We start from the raw sequence: 18635 nt of genomic DNA, 5'->3' as shown, positions 1-18635 counted from the left end.
CGTTGGTGGACAGCCATTTTTAGGTCTCTCCAGAGATGCTCAATTGGGTGCAAGTCAGGGCTTTGGCTGGGCCATTTAAGAACAGTCACGGAGTTGTTGTGAAGCCACTCCTTCGTTATTTTAGCTGTGTGCTTAGGGTCATTGTCTTGTTGGAAGGAAAACCTTCGGCCCAGTCTGAGGTCCTGAGCACTCTGGGGAAGGTTTTCATCCATGATATCCCTGCACTTGGCCACATTCATCTTTCCCTCAATTGCAACCAGTCGTCCTGTCCCTGCAGCTGAAAAACACCCCCACAGCATGATGCTGCCACCTCCATGTTTCACTGTTGGGACTGTATTGGACAGGTGATGAGCAGTGCCTGGTTTTCTCCACACATACCGCTTAGAATTAAGGCCAAAAAGTTCTATCTTGGTCTCATCAGACCAAAGAATCTTATTTCTCACCATCTTGGAGTCCTTCAGGTGTTTTTTAGCAAACTCCATGCGGGCTTTCATGTGTCTTGCACTGAGGAGAGGCTTCACTCAGGCCACTCTGCCATAAAGCCCCGACTGGTGGAGTGCTGCAGTGATGGTTGACTATCTACAACTTTCTCCCATATCCCGACTGCATCTCTGGAGCTCAGCCACAGTGATCTTTGGGTTCTTCTTTATCTCTCTCACCAAGGCTCTTCTCCCCTGATAGCTCAGTTTGGCCGGACGGCCAGCTCTAGGAAGGCTTCTGGTTGTCCCAAACGTCTTCCATTTAAGGATTATGGAGGCCACTGTGCTCTTAGGAATCTTAAGTGCAGCAGAAATTTTTTTGTAACCTTGGCCAGATCTGTGCCTTGCCACAATTCTGTCTCTGAGCTCTTCAGGCAGTTCCTTTGACCTCATGATTCTCATTTGCTTTGACATGCACTGTGAGCTGTAAGGTCTTATATAGACAGGTGTGTGGCTTTCCTAATCAAATTCAATCAGTATAATCAAACACAGCTGGACTCAAATGAAGGTGTAGAACCATCTCAAGGATGATCAGATGAAATCGACAGCACCTGAGTTAAATATGAGTGTCACAGCAAAGGGTCTGAATACTTAGGACCATGTGATATTTCAGTTTTTCTTTTATAATAAATCTGCAAAAATGTCAACAATTCTGTGTTTTTCTGTCAATATGGGGTGCTGTGTTTACATTAATGAGGAAAAAATTAACTTAAATGATTTTAGCAAATGGCTGCAATATAACAAAGAGTGAAAAATTTAAGGGAGACTGAATACTTTCTGTCCCCACTGTATATATATAATGTTTGAAGGTTCTAAGTCATTTTCTAGCAAAAAATACAGATTTTTTTAACTTGTAAGCAACAAGTTTCGGAAAAAGGCTTATGCCGCGTACACACGATCGGAATTTTCATCAGAAAAAACTTGGATGCTTTTTCAGACGGAATTCCGCTCAAGCTTGCCTTGAAAAAAAAACACGGTTGAACAAAAGTTCTCTGAACTTTCGACCGTCAAGAACGCGGTGACGTACAATACTACGACGAGCCAAGAAAAGGAAGTTCAATGCTTCCGAGCATGCGTCGAATTGTTTCCGAGCATGCGTGATTTTTTGCGCATCCGAATTGCATACAGACTAACGCATTTTCGGATAGGAACTTTTCCCGACCGAAAAATAGAAAACATGCTCTCAATCTTTTGTTGGCTGGAATTCCGCCAGCAAAAGACGGATGGAGCATACACACGGTTGCATTTTCCGACAAAAAGCTCTCATCTGAGTTTTGCTTGTGGCATTTCCGATCTTGTGTACGCGGCATTAGTCTTTAAAGTGGTTAAACTGACCTCATTTGCAGACCGAAGTGTAGGGATATCTAAAGGTTCGGGTTTTTTTTTGTATTCTTTTTCAAAAACAAACATGTCATACTTACCTCCTCTTTGCAGTTGGTTTTGCATAGAGTGGCCCCGATCCTCCTCCTCTGTTGACACAGACAGCAGGACTGGGCTCCCGCTGCGGTCAAGAAAATCCAATGACGCGGGAGCCGAGTCCTGCTGTCTGTGTCAACAGAAGAGGAGGATCAGGACCACTCTGTGCAAAACCAATGGCGGTGCTGCTACCAATCTATCCAATAAGGACCTGAGACACCGTCTGGGGCTGGTGTGCTCGTCCCTGTCGCTGGAAAGACTGGGTTCAGGTAAGTAAAAGTGGGGCTCTGGGGGGCAGCTGCATCACAGAAGGTTTTTCACCTTAATGCGTAGAATGCATTAAGGTGAAAAACCCTGAGGGTTTACAACCCCTTTCATTCCTTTGAACTAAAAGAACCAAATGATACAATGTTTATAGTTATCTCGCAATGTTGATAAACATTTGCGGAGGCTCTTTTTTTTTGACAGCTGTGAGTGAATAGAGAACGGCTCTGCACTGTTTACATAGAATTGTGGAAATGCCGGATTAAGATCGCGAGGGGGGTTGAATCAAGATTGCGATTTTTTAACAATTAATCGTGCAGCTCTAGTAGACAGGACAAATAGAGAGGGTGAATTTCCCTAATGCGGGCACAGATAACAATAAAAATCTAATAGGTGTTCTTATCCCTCTCCACTCTGTCCAAAACAAAAACAAAAAAGGTTTTTCCTTAATTATACTTTAAATTTTCACAATTAAAGTGGAATTAAACTGTGCTATATTTTTTTAAATACATGGATCCCCAGGAGCTTTATACCATAATATGCTAGTATGCACAACATATTAGTGCGTTATGGCAAACTTACCTGTCAAACTAAGCCCCCTAGTGATGAGCTGTCATCCCTCCTGCTGGTCACTGACGCTTCCCTCCTCTCCTGGTCTTTCCTTCCGGTTCCACTCTGTTTGGCCAGTTGAATGGCCAGGCAGCACAGGAGTCCTGTCATCATGGCAGAGAGCGTTCCATGCACAGCTCAGTGTACTTTACAGCCGAAAGGCAAGAAGAAGCAATTATGACAGAGATCGATAGGGTTGCTTCTGCCATAAAAACCCTACCTGTTAGAAATGTTTTCATTATTTGAATTTAATTCTAATTAATTCTAATTCAATAAGATCTAGAGTTTCGCTATAAAGGGTCTGTCCCACAAAGATACCGCCACTTTGCATTGAATGCCCTAAACATTCAAAATTAATGTTATTCAATTAGGGTTTACATTGTGTGACGAAATGTCCCACACTTTGCTTGAGTGCTTTGGTCATATACCACTTCCTTCCACACTAAACAATGCCCTTAGGCCTCATGCACGCTGCTGCACCTAAACTGATGTTTTTGGGGCTTTTGGTTTTTTAGTCCCTGAACGCACCTCAATTAAAGCCTATGGGTTTGATTTACTTAAGGCAAATAGACTGCAGTTGCTCCAGAGCTTAGTAAATGAGCAGAAGCTCTGCTGACTTCCATCATCCAGTCATATACAGGCACAAATGCTGTTTTTTTAATTTATTTTCCTTACATGTGATTGGGTACTCTTTGCAAAGTGAAGATTTACCTCATTTACTAAGCTCTGGAGCAACTGCACTTGAAGAGTGCAACTGCATCTTGCAAAATGCACAGCCTATTTGCCTTTAGTAAATCAACCCCTATGTGTCCATGCACAGTCACATGGGGGATTTAATAAAACTGGTGCACTGGTGGGAGCCAGACACATGGATTCCAATAGGGTTTTATTTAATAGGCTCTAACTGGCTTCAAAAAAGGGTGGGCTCAGGGGGCAGAGCACTGAGCTCTGAGCCCACCCACTTGTGTGACAATAGTGAATTAATATTTGTTATTGTCTTCTTCATTCTCCTCCCGGCCAATCAGGAAGCCCCAATTGGCCAGGGAGTCTTAGGACTCCCTGGCCAATTGTGTCTCAGGAAACACTTCCTGTTCCTGTTCGGTTGGGAGGAGAATGGAGAATGTCTCTCTGTGTGCTGTCGCCAGGAGAATCGGTCAGAGCAGCCCTGGCTCTTCCTTCTCCTTGCATCCATAAGGTAAGTCAGGCATCTGATTCATCTGGCACATTTGAATTCCCTCAGGAGGGGGGGGTTGATCTCCTGCATCCGTCTGGTGGGGGCGGTGATCGCCGCTGTCCATCTCCCCCTGGAGGCGTAGGGTTTGGGTGGTGTAAGTTGGCTGCCCCCCCCCAAAAAAAATATTGAGCACCAATCGCCACTGATAGTAACCAATCAGCTTCTAACTTCAGATTGTTCAATTAATTTTTGACAATAAAACCTGGTAGCCGATTGGTTTCTATGCAGAGCTGCACCAGACTCTGTGTGCACCAGTTTTAGTACATTTCCCCTATAGGCTTTTAGCAGAGTTTAGGAGCAGCAGTTTTTAGAGGCAGTCAAAGCTCCTTCTACTGAATGCAGAAGAATCACATTCAGGAAAGAAGTATTTTTGCATAAAACACACTAAACGTGTCTAAATGCATCAAAGTGCTAGGCACGCTTAGCTCCAAAAAGAATTCATACACATCCTCTACTCAATGGCCCTGTAATCTATTTTTCATGAAATTGCCTACAAGTAAGCTCTGTTGGGTGAAATGCATTAGAGAGGAGGTCCTATAGGCTGAGACTATAATCCCCTGGAGTAATAAGATGTCATCTGTGTGCAACGGCTCTTTACTTTCTTCTTGATTATTACTGTGTTTTTCAGCTCTTTTCTGCTCAGTTCTGTTTCTTTGAAACGAGTGGTGCACATTAATTGTGGTTATGTGCATTGCTCTATGTACACTATACATCCAGTAGTCCATAGTCCATCTTTGGGGCAAACAAGAGAGAGTGGCTATGTTCCTACATACAGTGGGACCATAGAGAGTGAAGGTAGCCACCAGTGGCGACTGGTGCTCCATTTTTTGATCCCTGTTTGGTCAGTTGGACCGCCAGTCAGACCTGCTTCTGATTGGCCGGATTGAGGATCAGTGTTACAACAGCGAATATTAATTTGCTGTTGTAACACCTGGGTGGGCTCATGGCGCAATGCTCTGCGCTCCGAGCCCACCCTATTTTGAAGCCTATTAGAGCCTATGGCTCTAATCAGGTGCTTCAAAACATGCCTATGCATGAATCCAATATTCATCTAGGCGTTGATAGAGGGGGCGGCGTCTAGGCGCCCCTAATGGATGGGCCACCACTGGCTGTTAGGATACAATAGCCAGCATTGCAGATTTATCCATACATGCTGTTTAGATGTGTGAATGGGGGAATGTGTGGTTGAGGCTGAGCATGTATGGCTAGCTTCACCCAACCTAACCCCTGCCATTAGGTTAACCCCCAAAAGACCTGTACTTACCCTACTTCACATATCTCATTGTAACATAACATTTCTGCCATTAGCAATTCTATTTGGTTCTCTAATGGGAACATTGCTTTTAAAAAATTCCATATGTAACATTTTATAACAGAAGAAAGATGAAAGCCATGTGGCTGGTAATGTTTCATTATACTATACTTACAAATAAACCTTTCTCTCCACAGCAAATCTCCCCTTTACCGACAGCTGAATTATGACCCACCGTCTCTTTAAGTAGCTTCCTAGAATAGTCCTTTAGTGGTCTCAGATGACCCATGCCGACGAGGTTAAAGGAAAATGTGTTGTTTTACTGGAAGATTATGTTGAATCCATCATTATTATTTTTCTCTAAAAAAAAAAAAAAAAAAATTCTGCCCATCAGTGTAGATCTATCATGGGGAAGTTACACAGAGTAAGGAGATGGATAGATAGATTTGTTAGGCTATAGGAAATTGCACACAACTGACATGTAATCACCTGGGACAGCCTGCAAAAAGCCGATCTCACATTCTGAAATGTAACTTTAGCAGATGATAAATGTCAGTTTTTAAGCTGTCTTTGTAGGGAAGCCGCTCGATGTTCTCGAAAAAAAAACTAAAAATGATAGAAACCTTATGGCAAATAGCAAGCAATAGTCAGTGATTATCATATTTTATACCCGCCATAAAAATGTTGCAGCGCAATGGATCCGTTCCATCAGTGTATTTGAAAACTTTAAAGTGGAAAGCAGATTTTGAACCCTACAATAAAATAAATACCCTCCATATGCTCATGGGTTTCAGTAGAAATTGGAGGAACTATGGCCAGGTGCGTGATGTGATGCGCACGTAGTGGGGGAGGGGCCTGATGACGGAGCCGAGGAAGCGGGCGGCTGAGCGGCTCCGACGATCGAGGCTGCCTGCGAGGTGGAGCTGACATCACGCCGCATGCAGAGCGGTGGCGGCGGCGTTGGTCGGTACGCCTCGGACCGCCTGGACCCTCGCGGTGTTTTCGCCTCCACGCTCCCCTCCCGGCCCTCTTTGCATTGTTGTGGGAACGCACCGGTTTCTTTTAGGGATTCCGGACGGCCTCGCATCCCAATACCTCCCCCCCACATTGATACACCAATATTCCTTGGAAAGCTGGATGAAGGAAGGACACCATGCGCTGTGCATGGTAGGATTATAAGACATTTAACAATCGCAAAAGCATCCACAATTTCCAGGGACACAAGGTCTAGTCCGTGGCTGAGTCGGTAAGCTAATGAGGGATCTCCGGTGAACTCAGGCAAGTAAATGTAACATTAACTATATTGCGTAAATCGTGGATCAGGAAAGAATCCTGCAAACATGTAATGGTGGAACCATACAGCTGCAAGGCATCAATCCAGGAGAGACTGCATATATTGTGACCTCTGTTGCTGTGTAAATAAAAAAAAAAAAAAAAAAAAAAAGAGGGGGGACTGTGGGACGGTTTCGCCTCCTGTCTCCCTGTCTCCCTGTTTCGGCCCCCCCTCCCCCTTCCCCCCCCCCCCCCCTCCTTCCTGCTGAAGATTTACAGTGAGGAGTATAGATATAAGGAATTTAATAGTGGGTGGTGTGGCGGGTGGGGTTGGTGGGGGCGGGTGGAGGGGAGTAGAGCAGAGATAGAAGATAACAAACATGCGAGGGCGCCCTCAAAGGGGAGCGGAGGGGAAGCAGCCTAGAGAGAGCTTGAACACTAGCTCTATTCAGAAGTACCTGAAGGAGACAAATCAGGGAAGCCCAAAAAATCCCGCTCACGATAACAACCAGCAAAGTGGGAAAGAAAAGAAGAAAGAAAAAGCGAAGAGCCAAGGGGCGAACGGGGGATCAATTAGGGGAGAAAGTGGAACCCCAAATAGGATGGAAGACCCCAGTATGGAATCACCACTAACTAAGATAGAGCTCCTAGAAATGTTCGCCAAACTGGAAGTGGTAATTAAAACAGAAATTCACAACGTCAGAACTAACATGGGTCATTTACTGAAGCGGGTAGAATCAGCAGAAGAGGCCTCAGATAAGCAGAGCAGAGAAATAATCATCCTAAAACAACAGGTAAAAGACCTACAACTAGCCCAACGGGACATGTGTTACAAATTAGAAGCGCAAGAAAACCAGAATCGCAGACAAAATTTGAGGCTGCGTGCCCTCCCTGAACAACGAGATGAAGATCTGCATGCTAAAATGAAAGCTATCTTCAACCCGATCCTGGGCCGAAATCCAGACGACGAACTGAAGATCGACAGGGTTCACAGATTAAGGAAACCCCCAAATGTTAGTGAGGATAAACCCAGGGATATAATTATAAGGTTCCACCATTATGAAGATAAAGCAAAAGTATGGAGTAATCTCAGGAAAGCACAACCAGTAAAATTCGAGGGGGTTGAAATCCAGTGTTTTGCTGACATTTCGGCTGAGACTTTGGCCTGGAGAAGGCAGTTGCGACCCCTCCTGGAGGAATTGAGAAAAGCTAACATGAAATATAGTTGGGGTTTCCCAACTTCACTGATTGTAGTGAAAGCGGGTAGAACAAGCAGACTGAAACATATAGACAATATGCAGGATTTCTGCAATGATTTAAATATCCCTGTACCAACCATATTCAAATAATTGGTGCAAAGCACGGCTGTGGTTTAGACATCTGGAATTCATGGGGGGGGGGGCTGGGGGGGCTGGGAGGGTGCGTGGGTGGGAGGGGGAGGACACCCGATGTGGGGATGGGCGGCCGTATGGGTGCCCGCTCGCGATGTCCCCCCCCCCCCCTCCTTCCTCTCGGACCGGGGGGGGGGGGCATGGCGACCGAGGCGATCCGTCATTAGAGTCACACCCCAAGGGTATGGCCGGTCGCATGCCGAGAGAAGTAATATCTCTGGGCAGTAGACACACTGCTGGATTTGGGCAGGGGGGGAGGGGGGGGGGGGATGGGGGGAGTATGGGGGGGGGTGGAGGATGGGGGGATTGGGGTGGAGGGTGGTTGGGGAGGTAGAGAGAGGGGGAGGGCCCGGCAGATATCAAAGGAAAGAGTGCAAAATATAAGCTGTGAATCTAGCGAGCAGCATTATGTATAATCAAATGACAGAGTTTTCATGTTTTACTTATAATGTTAAGGGACTAAATTCCCCCCTTAAACGTCATAAAGTCTTGCGAGAATTAGAACAACTTAAGGCAGATGTAGTGTTCCTTCAAGAGACCCACCTTTCACAAGACTCTCACATTAGATTATTCTCTAAATGCTTCCCTAACTGGTTTTATAGCGACTCCCCTATTAAGAGAGCCAAAGGGGTTGCAATCGGGTTCTCAAAAAGGACTAGGTTCACGGTATTAGAAAGATGTGAGGATAGGGACGGTCGCTATCTTTTTCTGAAAATTAGAATAGGAGAAAGGGTTTTTACACTGGTGAATATCTACTGCCCAAATAATAACCCAGCAAAATTTTTGCTATGCATCTTAAACAAGTTGGCAGATTTTAGGGCAGGACAGGTGATAATGGCCGGTGATTTGAACTTTTGTTTAGACCCTGCGATGGATAGCACAGTCGGTAACCAGAGAATGAGTGGGAGACTATCAAAAAAAATTAGTCAGAAACTGCATAACTGCCATTTGCTAGATGTTTGGAGGGTACAACATGCAAAAAGTAGAGACTACACTTTTTTCTCCTCTGTACATGGGTCCTACTCCCGCCTCGATTACTTTCTGGTAGACCATAGGTTATTAGATTGTGTCAAAGAGACGGAGATAGGCGTGGCTACACTCTCCGACCACGCGCCGGTATCGATGAAGGTGGTGACTCCGGGACTCCGGAGATCACCATTCTCATGGCAACTAGATGACAAATTAATAGATAATCCAACCATTTACAGTAAGATACAGGAGGAAATTACGGGCTTCCTCAAGATAAATGACACTGGAGAGGTTTCAGGTTCAGTTCTGTGGGAGGCGTTGAAAGCTTATATAAGGGGCATATTGATCTCTTTGGAAGCCAAGGAGAAAAAAGAAGGGGAGAAGAGAAGGGTGGAGCTAATTGAAGAAATACATCAGCTGGAACAAATACACAAATCAGCCAATGGGGGCCACAACCTGTCCCTAATGCAGTTAGTCCATAAAAGAGAAGAACTAAAAGATCTAATAGAATTGGAATCAAAACGCATACTGTACAAGAGCGCAAAAAACAGATTTAGGTGGGGCAACAAAATAGGGAAACACCTGGCATCAGTTGTTAAAAAAAAGAGGGATACGAATTTTATAGAGAGGATTCAAAATAAAAATGGGATATTTAAATATACCTCTAGCGATATAGCTGTAGAGTTTCAAAAATATTTCACAGCCCTATATAAAGTTAAACAAAGTGAAGACAGTATTCAGGGTAAGGAAGAAAAATCAGATGAATTTTTAAGAGAGGCAGGTCTACCAAGCCTCGCGGATAATGAGGTAAAAGAATTAGAAGAACCCATTACGGTGGAGGAGATTGAGCGGGCTTTGAAGGCTTCTCCCTCTGGGAAAAGCCCGGGACTCGATGGCTTCACCAATTATTTTTATAAAAAATTCAAAGATATTCTGACCCCCAAGCTCTGTCAGATCTGGAACAAGATAGGAAGCCAGGAGGAATTCTGTGAAGGAGCATTGATGGCATCGATTGCCTTAATACCTAAGGAGGCGAAAGATAGCTCACTGTGTTCGAGCTATAGGCCGATCGCCTTACTCAATACTGATACAAAATTATACGCCAAGGTTATAGCTAATAGGCTGAAGGATAAAATGTCATACTGGATACACCCCGATCAGACTGGCTTTGTCCCAGGCAGAGAGGGGAGGGATAATGGTGTGAGATCACTATTGATTATGGGGGCGATGAAAGCGAAAGGGACCCCCGGTCTGCTACTGTCGTTGGATGCAGAGAAAGCCTTCGACAGAGTAGACTGGGGGTTCATGATAAAGACTTTGAGGGCGATTGGACTGGGCGACACCATGGTAAATTGGATCATGGCTCTTTACAAAGCCCCATCTGCATTAGTCAAAGTGAACGGCATACTTTCAGGAGAAGTTAGGATGGAAAACGGAACTAGACAGGGGTGTCCCCTGTCCCCTCTTCTGTTTTCCCTAACTTTAGAGCCCCTATTGGCGGTAATCAGGAAAAATCCAGATATACGCGGATGTATAGTGGAAGGCGATGAACACAAGCTCTCGGCGTTCGCCGATGATGTATTATTTTATCTAGCAAACCCAAGGATTTCACTCCCGAATCTCCTGGCTACGCTGAGGAGATATGGGGAACTTTCAAATTATAAGGTGAACCTTAGTAAATCAGCAGCCCTAAATATTAATATAAAGAAACAAGAGATAATTAAACTTAAAGAATACTTTCAATTTCCGTGGCGGGAAAAAATAGACTACTTAGGAATAGTATTAACAAAATCTCTTAGGAAATTATATCAATTGAACTTTATACCCCTCCTTGCAGAAATTAAGCAAGAAACAAAGAAAAGTATGTATTCCCCTTTATCTTGGCTTGGTCGAGTCAATTTTGTTAAAATGACTCTAGCCCCGAAGATCCTATACAAAATGCAGTTATTGCCAATTCCGTTAGCACCATCTTTCTTCAGAACTTTGAACAACATCATTTCCAAGTTCATTTGGAAAAACAAGAGGCCACGGATTGCCTTTGGGGTCATGTGCAGGGACAAAGCACAGGGTGGTCTGGCTCTTCCAGACTTCAAGATTTATCACAGAGCAATAGTCCTCTCACGAATGTTAGTTTGGGGTAAAGAATCAATAGGGAAAAGATGGGGGAAATTAGAAAGAGATTTGAACACAAATATAAGTCATTTAATTTGGAACCCTCCACATGTCAGGGAGTTAAGTCCAAATACACACATAATAACACGGTACACTTTCAGGGTTTGGGATCAATTACACAGACAGAAGGCATGGGAATTCAACTCACCCTTCATATATTTGAAGGAAAATAAGTTTTTTCCACCAGGATTAAAAGAGGTAGGAGGAAATTGGATAGGGAACCACGAAATACAGTTATTAGATATCACAAGAAAGGGTAAAATTATTTCTTTTCAGGAGTTGTCTCTGCTAAATGACCTAAAGAACATAGATATATGGAGGTACAATCAGTTGGCCTCCTTTATTAAAAGTCTACCAGGACCAATTAGGGACAAGGAGAATCTCAGACCTATTGAGAAATTATTTCTGAAAAATAAAATTAAAATAAAAGAATTATATCAAATAGTGCGGGATGATGGCGTTGGTACCAAACCGTTATACTGCAATAAATGGGAGTCTGAGTTGGGTACATTACCAAGCGACGTAACATGGCTGAATATCTTCAATGCAACACACAAGTCGGCAATTGATGTGAGCACAATTGAATCAAATTTTAAATGCTTGGCCAGATGGTACATGACACCAGATAGGCTAAACAAGATGCAGGGAGAAGTCTCTGGTAATTGCTGGAGGGGATGTCCCGCCAGGGGATCGATGGCTCACCTCTGGTGGGAATGTCCAACTGTTAAAAAATTCTGGCAAGAAGTCCTTAAGATAATACAAGAGATAACGGGGTCAGTGATCAGAGAAGATCCTTGGGTTTGCTTGTTTCATGGGACGGAGGGTCGGACGAGCAAGTACAATGCTTCCCTGATGCCCATTCTCCTAAATACGGCCAAAAGTTCAATACCCAAAAAATGGCAAGAGATAGCAGGTCCAAGCATTCGAGAATGGTTAATTAGAGTCAACGAAATCTATATTCTTGAGGCTGGCGATGATGAAGATCTCTCGGTAGAGGCAGAGGAAGCCCGGGAGGGAACAAAATGGGCGGAATGGTTAGCCTATAAAAAAACATGGTTGTATGCGGAAAAGTTTATATGAGGTTGCAAATACTAGAGTAGATATCGCTGGGTAATTAGGGTGGGAGGGGAAATTGGGGGGGTGAATTCGGGTGGGAGGGGGGAGGAGGGACTAAGTTACTAAAAATTCTATTCGGGTTAAGGACAGTTGGAGTTTATATTTATAATATTGGAGTGTCATAATAAAGTTCTTTTTTTTTTTTTATTTCAAAGGTAATAACAATATTATTTCTGCTACCATGATGTGAAGTTATAATGGGAAGAAATGACCTAATTATGGTGATTTAAACCCTCTCATTGTAAAAGCTGAAGTAGCAAAAAAAAAAGAGGAAAGAAATTTATAAAAAAGAAAGAGAATTTAAAAAAAAAAAAAAAAAAAGAAATTGGAGGAACTAGAAATGTCATCTGTTGGGAGATTATTAAACAAGCATTGGTCTGCTTTTTTCCCCTTTGCTTTGTAAAGAGAACCTGTCATGTAAATTAAAAAATAAATTACTGCAGGTATAAAGTGCACATACATGTATCAACTTCTTAACCCCTCCTATTATAGCTAAATACCAGCGGTTCTGAAAGCTCCAATCCTTCTGGGCAGCCCCACATGGGTTCAGTCTGAACCTGGAACTTCCATGTCATGGCTGGGCCCATGAACTTCTGGCAAGAGATTCTCTACCCCACAGTTGCACCTACAGTGCCTTGAAAAAGTATTTATACCCCTAGACATTTTCCACATTTTGTCATGTTACAACCAAAAATGTAAATGTATTTTATTGGCATTTTATGTGATAGACCAAAGGGGGAGGTGTAACGATATCACGTACTGGACATGAAAAGCTGTAGCTAACTGCCATGTTGTGTGGAAGAAGCCATGACAGTTTGGCTAACCATGTAACATTACAGAGAAATCTGAACTCCCTCCTCCCTCCTCCCTTGTCTTAGGAATTCAAAGCTTTTTAAGTTCAACAGAAAAGGTTATCTCAACAGAGAAAACAAAACCAGGCTAGGTCAGTAGAAAAACAGTTGTTGAAAGGGCAGAGTGTTCAGGCCTGTCGTAAAACTGTCACCCTCTCCCTTCAGAGACCCAACAGGCCCCGGTTGTAAAATGTCTGAATAAACCTCAGTGGAATAAGTATGAAATTTCAGCATGTTTCATAACTTCTGACTTAGTAATAGCACAGCCATAATATGGACATATTTAGTTTCCTCAGATAATTTGTAACATTTCAAGTCCAGACACCCCTATTTCAGGTCATATGGGAAAACACTGGTACCACTTATTCCTCCTAAGCAGACTATACATTATAGACATAGCATGTTTAGATTTGTTTTGAAGGAAATCTCACGCTGAATAATAATATGGATATTTGAAGTCTGTAAACACTATAGATGCAGATATATGAATATGTATTACAAAATCTACCTGGGACATGGTCATGAGTGTAGACACCTCCCAGCAACCAACCCCTAAACAAGATGACCATTGGTCACTGGTCGCTGTCAACACCCCCTTTGATTTGACAGAAAAGAGGAGATGCCAAGACAATGGTCAGTTCTCCTTTTACCATCCAAGAAGAAACATCTGCCAAGTCAAGAACCGATTACCTAGCTCATCGATCGAACTCTGATCAACCCTCGGACATTAATTGCAAGTATTCTTTCTTCCCAATTCTACCTTATTGCTTTGTGGCTGTATATTGTCTTTATCTTTGAAACATCTTTTTTCTGTAAATGTTTTATTTGCATTAACTTTGACCTTTTCATAATAAACCCTTATGTTGAAAAGTGTTAACCTTGTCTCTAAAGCTCTTAACGCAAGCTATAAACGAACCTGCCTCTTGAAGGGCGCTACTGTTGTAGAGTAAGACTCTGAGCAGACCTGTCTGTGGTGGCAGTGTGTGTGGCGGATGCTTATTCTAAAATTATAATTGGTATTGCTAAAATTACGAGTCTCCCCCAGCTCGGTCTTTTAAAGGGGGGTGGTGGCAGTTAAAGGGTTAATGGTGTAATTAGCCCAGTGACAATCATTCTCAGGCTGCTCGCACCTAGATTGTGGTCCCGCAAGCTGGAAAATCTTTGTGCTTGGCGCAGCTGAGAGTGGCATTGTTACGTAAGTGACAGTGTGGTGTGAGGTTGGCCGGTCCTTCCTCGCAAGTTAACGAGGAGGGCAGGAATCTGACACCCGCGTTTGTCACATATAAATAAATAAATAAATAATAAAATAGACCAACACAAAGTGGCACATAATTGTGAAGTGGAAGAAAAATGATAAATGGTTTTCCACATTTTTTACAGATATATATGTGAAAAGTGTGGTATGCATTTGTATTCAGCCCCCTTTACTCTGATACCCCTAACTAAAATCTAGTGGAACCAACTGCCTTCAGAAGTCACCTAATTAGTAAATAGAGGCCACCTGTGTGTAATTTTTTTTTTGGCCAAATCTGTTTATTGATTTTATAAAATAAAGAATAAAACAACAGACATTGATTGTAAAGTACAATGGGGAAACCCTTTCAATGAACGCATTTTCTTGGCATAACTTGTATACATAAACATAAACAATGCAAATGGGTCACCACAGAGTTAGTAGCTAATTAGCTCCTGAAGTGAATATGCTATACAGGCCCCGAAAATATGTGTTCAGACAAAACAATATATCTGTCAGTTACACATGACTTACACTAGGTAGAGAGCAGTATATATGCATGAGCAGCTTAAGGTATTTCGGAAGTTGTTGAGGGCTTTGCCAGCCATTTGGACCAGACTTTGTCATATTTTTGAGGACATCCTCTATTAGCATACGTGTCTTTATAGAGAGGTAAACTGTTGATAACTAGTTGCTTCCAAAAAGTGAGGGGGGGGGGCAGTTTTCCGCCAATATAGAGCTATGGCCTTACAGGCATAGAAGAGAAGTAAGCCAGCTAGAGTACATCCCGTAACCATAGGGATTAGTTGTTCTGTTAGGTCCAGAATGCAAATTGACATGGAAGGTTGTAGTGGTATGGCGGTAAACTGATTGACGAGTGTCAGTACCTCTTTCCAGTATGCAACAATAGCCAGACAGGTCCAAAAAATGTGGGTAAAGTCTCCGGGGATCCCCCCACAGCGCCAGCACCCGAGGGAGATTCAGAACTCATTTTGTGTAGTCCACACGGGGTAAAGTATGCACGATGAACTATTTTATACTGGATTAAACAATCTCTCAGAGAGACAAGGGAACTAAACGGCAAATCCCATATGTCGTCCCAGTCATCATTGCCTAGATCTGGGATGTCATGTAACCACTGATCTCTAAGTTTCACCAGGACAGGCAGGGAGGTCATAATCAGATAGGAGTATAATTGTGAGGTGGGCTTCTTTGCTAAGGAGGTCCTCTAGTGCGGATTGAACTACCGGGGGGCGCAGTGAGGGAAATGGCTACTGAAGGTATGGGAGAGCTGAAGATACTGAAAAAAATATGACTGTGGAACATTAAAATCAGAAATTAATTTAGAGAGGGGGGCCAGAGATTGGTTATTAACTACCTAGGTAATCGTTTTTATGTTAAACTTAGTCCAGGCATGGGGTTCTGGCAGCGTATAGATGTGATCCAAAGCGGGGTTTAACCATAAAGGGGCATTGGGAGAAACTGCCTGTTCAGGGTAATGCTCAAATTTGAGTCCAGCTCCCCATGCACGCAGTATAGTGCACATGGAGGGTGTTAGTTGATACAGGGCCCTAAGGCCTCGAAACAAGAGAAATGTCAGCACTTCCAGGGAATTTACTATTGCCACCTCAACTAGCGTTGCGGCATTGATAGTGTCTGGGCTGAGCCACCAGGCAACAGTAACTAACTGGGTGGCCAAAAAATATTTATAAAAATCAGGGAACACCAGACCTCCCTGGGAGGCTGGGTGCATTAATATGGACCATCTGTACATGGCTCCAGTATGTGGGGAGAACCACACAGGCTTTAAAAATTAGAATTGGTGAACATTTGGCCAATATCCGTAAGAGATTTATTGGCCATAATGTATCTAGACATTTTCATGAGTATCACAGGAGGGACCCCTCTGAATTGAAAGTTTTAGCCATAGAAAGATATTCTCCCCACTGGAGGGGTAGTAATATGAAAAGACAGATTACTAGAAGGGACATATTCATTTATTGATTTACCAATTAATTGGTATTATCTATATGGGTATTAACCAAATTATAAATTGATTAATTTTTTTTAAAAACGTAAAAATTTATTTTTTGAAGGTTTATTATGGTGGTTAGACTGTTCTATTATTAGCATCACCTTGTAATGTTACTGTGTGACAGATGAAATCAGTTAACTATGTGAATATATTATAGTAAACCTTGTATTTGACTAAACCAAAATATGTTTTAATATGAACTGTGGTGTCAGATCCAAAGTGATACCTAATGGCTATTTTGTGGTAATTATGTCTACATAGAACTCTAGAAAATGTCTCAAACGATTGAATGAAAACCTTTTTAGTTTTAATTTTGATTGTGATATGTTTTAGTGTACCAGTTTATGTGGAGCTCTTTTTAAATATTGTTTTTAAATATTTTGTTTTTAAACAATGTTTGCCGCATAAAAAACTGTGCTATGTGTGTGACACCTGGGAGGAACAAATGAATTCCGTACCTCCTGTGTCTCCCCTGCCTAGTATAAATTACGTGGTGAGTGACGTCCCAGGTTATCTCCATTCCCAGTCGATGCCTGTTACAGGAAGACGCGTCGGTTGGAGAGAACCTTGTGATGTCACCATGTACCAGCTGGCAGTCTGAAAGCTCGCAGCTGTGTTTTGTACCGTATTTCTTCGTGCCTATGCAAAAAAATTTGGAATAAAACTACCACTTTTTACTGCACCATGAAGTTCTTTTTTTTCTAAATCCTTTATACCTACTAGAGGAGCATCAGGAAGATTGACTGGAAGGTTGGAAATGTATTAAACGGCTCGTTGTCTTTGGCGGAGGAGAGTGGCCAGTGTTTGGAGCGGAAAAAGTGGAACACCACAGCTGATTACTCTGCATATCAGGCGAGCTTGATCCCTATAATTTGGGGTCCATCTTGTCCGGTAAGAGGGCATTTGGCTTTTTAGCTTACCTCTCCGCTTGGGTATAAAGTACCGACCAGTTGCCATTACAGATTTCTGGGTGCTGCATTAGAAGTTGCATTCATTACTTCACTTTAAAGTTGCATTTATTATCACTTCACTTCAAGTTTGGGACTTTTTAACACAATATTAATTAATTTACTTTGATTAATTCACTCACATGGGTATGTGTTTTGTATGATTATTCAATAATATGTTTAAGGTTTGCGCAATCTTCTTTTCTATAAATGAAAAACAAAATGAACATAAACAGAGAAACATATACATATTGCATAAACTTTACCCATTGTGACAACAGAGTGTCATCCCTGCCCTTGTCTGGTGTCATCCCTAAAACACAGAAGTGACCAGACCAGGCCTATTCCCAAAAACTAAAACAGTGACATGCAGTAATCCTATGCTATGCCCTAAAAAACCAGAGGAAGTCCTCTAGTCAGTCAAGTAAGTCAAGGAGCCTGTATCGGGAGGGGGGCTGCTGTCCAGAAGTATCTGCTTCCAAACAAAAAGGAGGATTAAAAGAAAAAAGGAGAGAAAAAAATATGTAAAAATTAAAAAACAAAAAAGGTTTGTTCATAAGTGAGATTGCGTTGCAGGAGCAAGAAAATTCCATGAGGGAAACACTGGAGCTTCATAAACAGGAGGGTAAGTACGCAGAATTATGAACACAAGTAGGAGAAAAATTCCAGCACAACAGGGAAAAGTCAGGGAAACGTCATCACTATGAACTTGTGATATGCAGCGCAGTGTAAAGAAGGAGAGTGTGTTATCCAACACAACTGGGGTATACAGGAGAAACAGATACAGTACTTAGCTGATATCCTGGAGCTCGATGAGGGTTATAATGGCAGAGAGGGCCTCAGCGGGTGTCCAGCCATGCAGATGCGGCTTCAGGGTCATCAAAGAAGCGCGTATGGTCACCATCCGTGATCCTCATCCTGCTGGGGTAGAGGAGACTGAAACGAATGCCCTTTTCTCTGAGTTTTTTGCACACTTCTGAAAAAAAGAAAACAGTAGCTTGGTATTCTCGTACTTTATGTCAGGTGGGATCCGGGCTGCAGCTAGGATACAGTCTCGGTCCCAGTGATTGAGAAAACGTAGTAAGAAAGGACGCAGTGGAGCTCCTGGTTTTGGTGTGGGATCGGTGGGACTCTGTGGGCACGCTCCACCACAAACATTGGCGGCATGTTGGTCAGACCGAACAGGTCCGTCAGGAGCTTTTCAGTGAGATCTGTGGGCCTAGTGCCTTCTGCCCGTTCTGGAAGGCCCAAGATGCGTATATTGTTATCTATGGCCCTTTCTTGTAATGCCCGTACCTGAAGTTTCAGAGCCCGGAGGTCTCTGGAGTCAGACCATACCACGTCTTCCACTGTAGAGACTTGGTTCTCCACCTCCGAAACTTGGGCACAAAATG

This window comes from Aquarana catesbeiana, linkage group LG07, assembly GCF_042186555.1.
Source record: "Aquarana catesbeiana isolate 2022-GZ linkage group LG07, ASM4218655v1, whole genome shotgun sequence".
Lineage (NCBI taxonomy): Eukaryota > Metazoa > Chordata > Amphibia > Anura > Ranidae > Aquarana > Aquarana catesbeiana.
The sequence above is the reverse complement of the archived record's forward strand: the minus strand, read 5'-3'. Positions refer to the sequence as shown.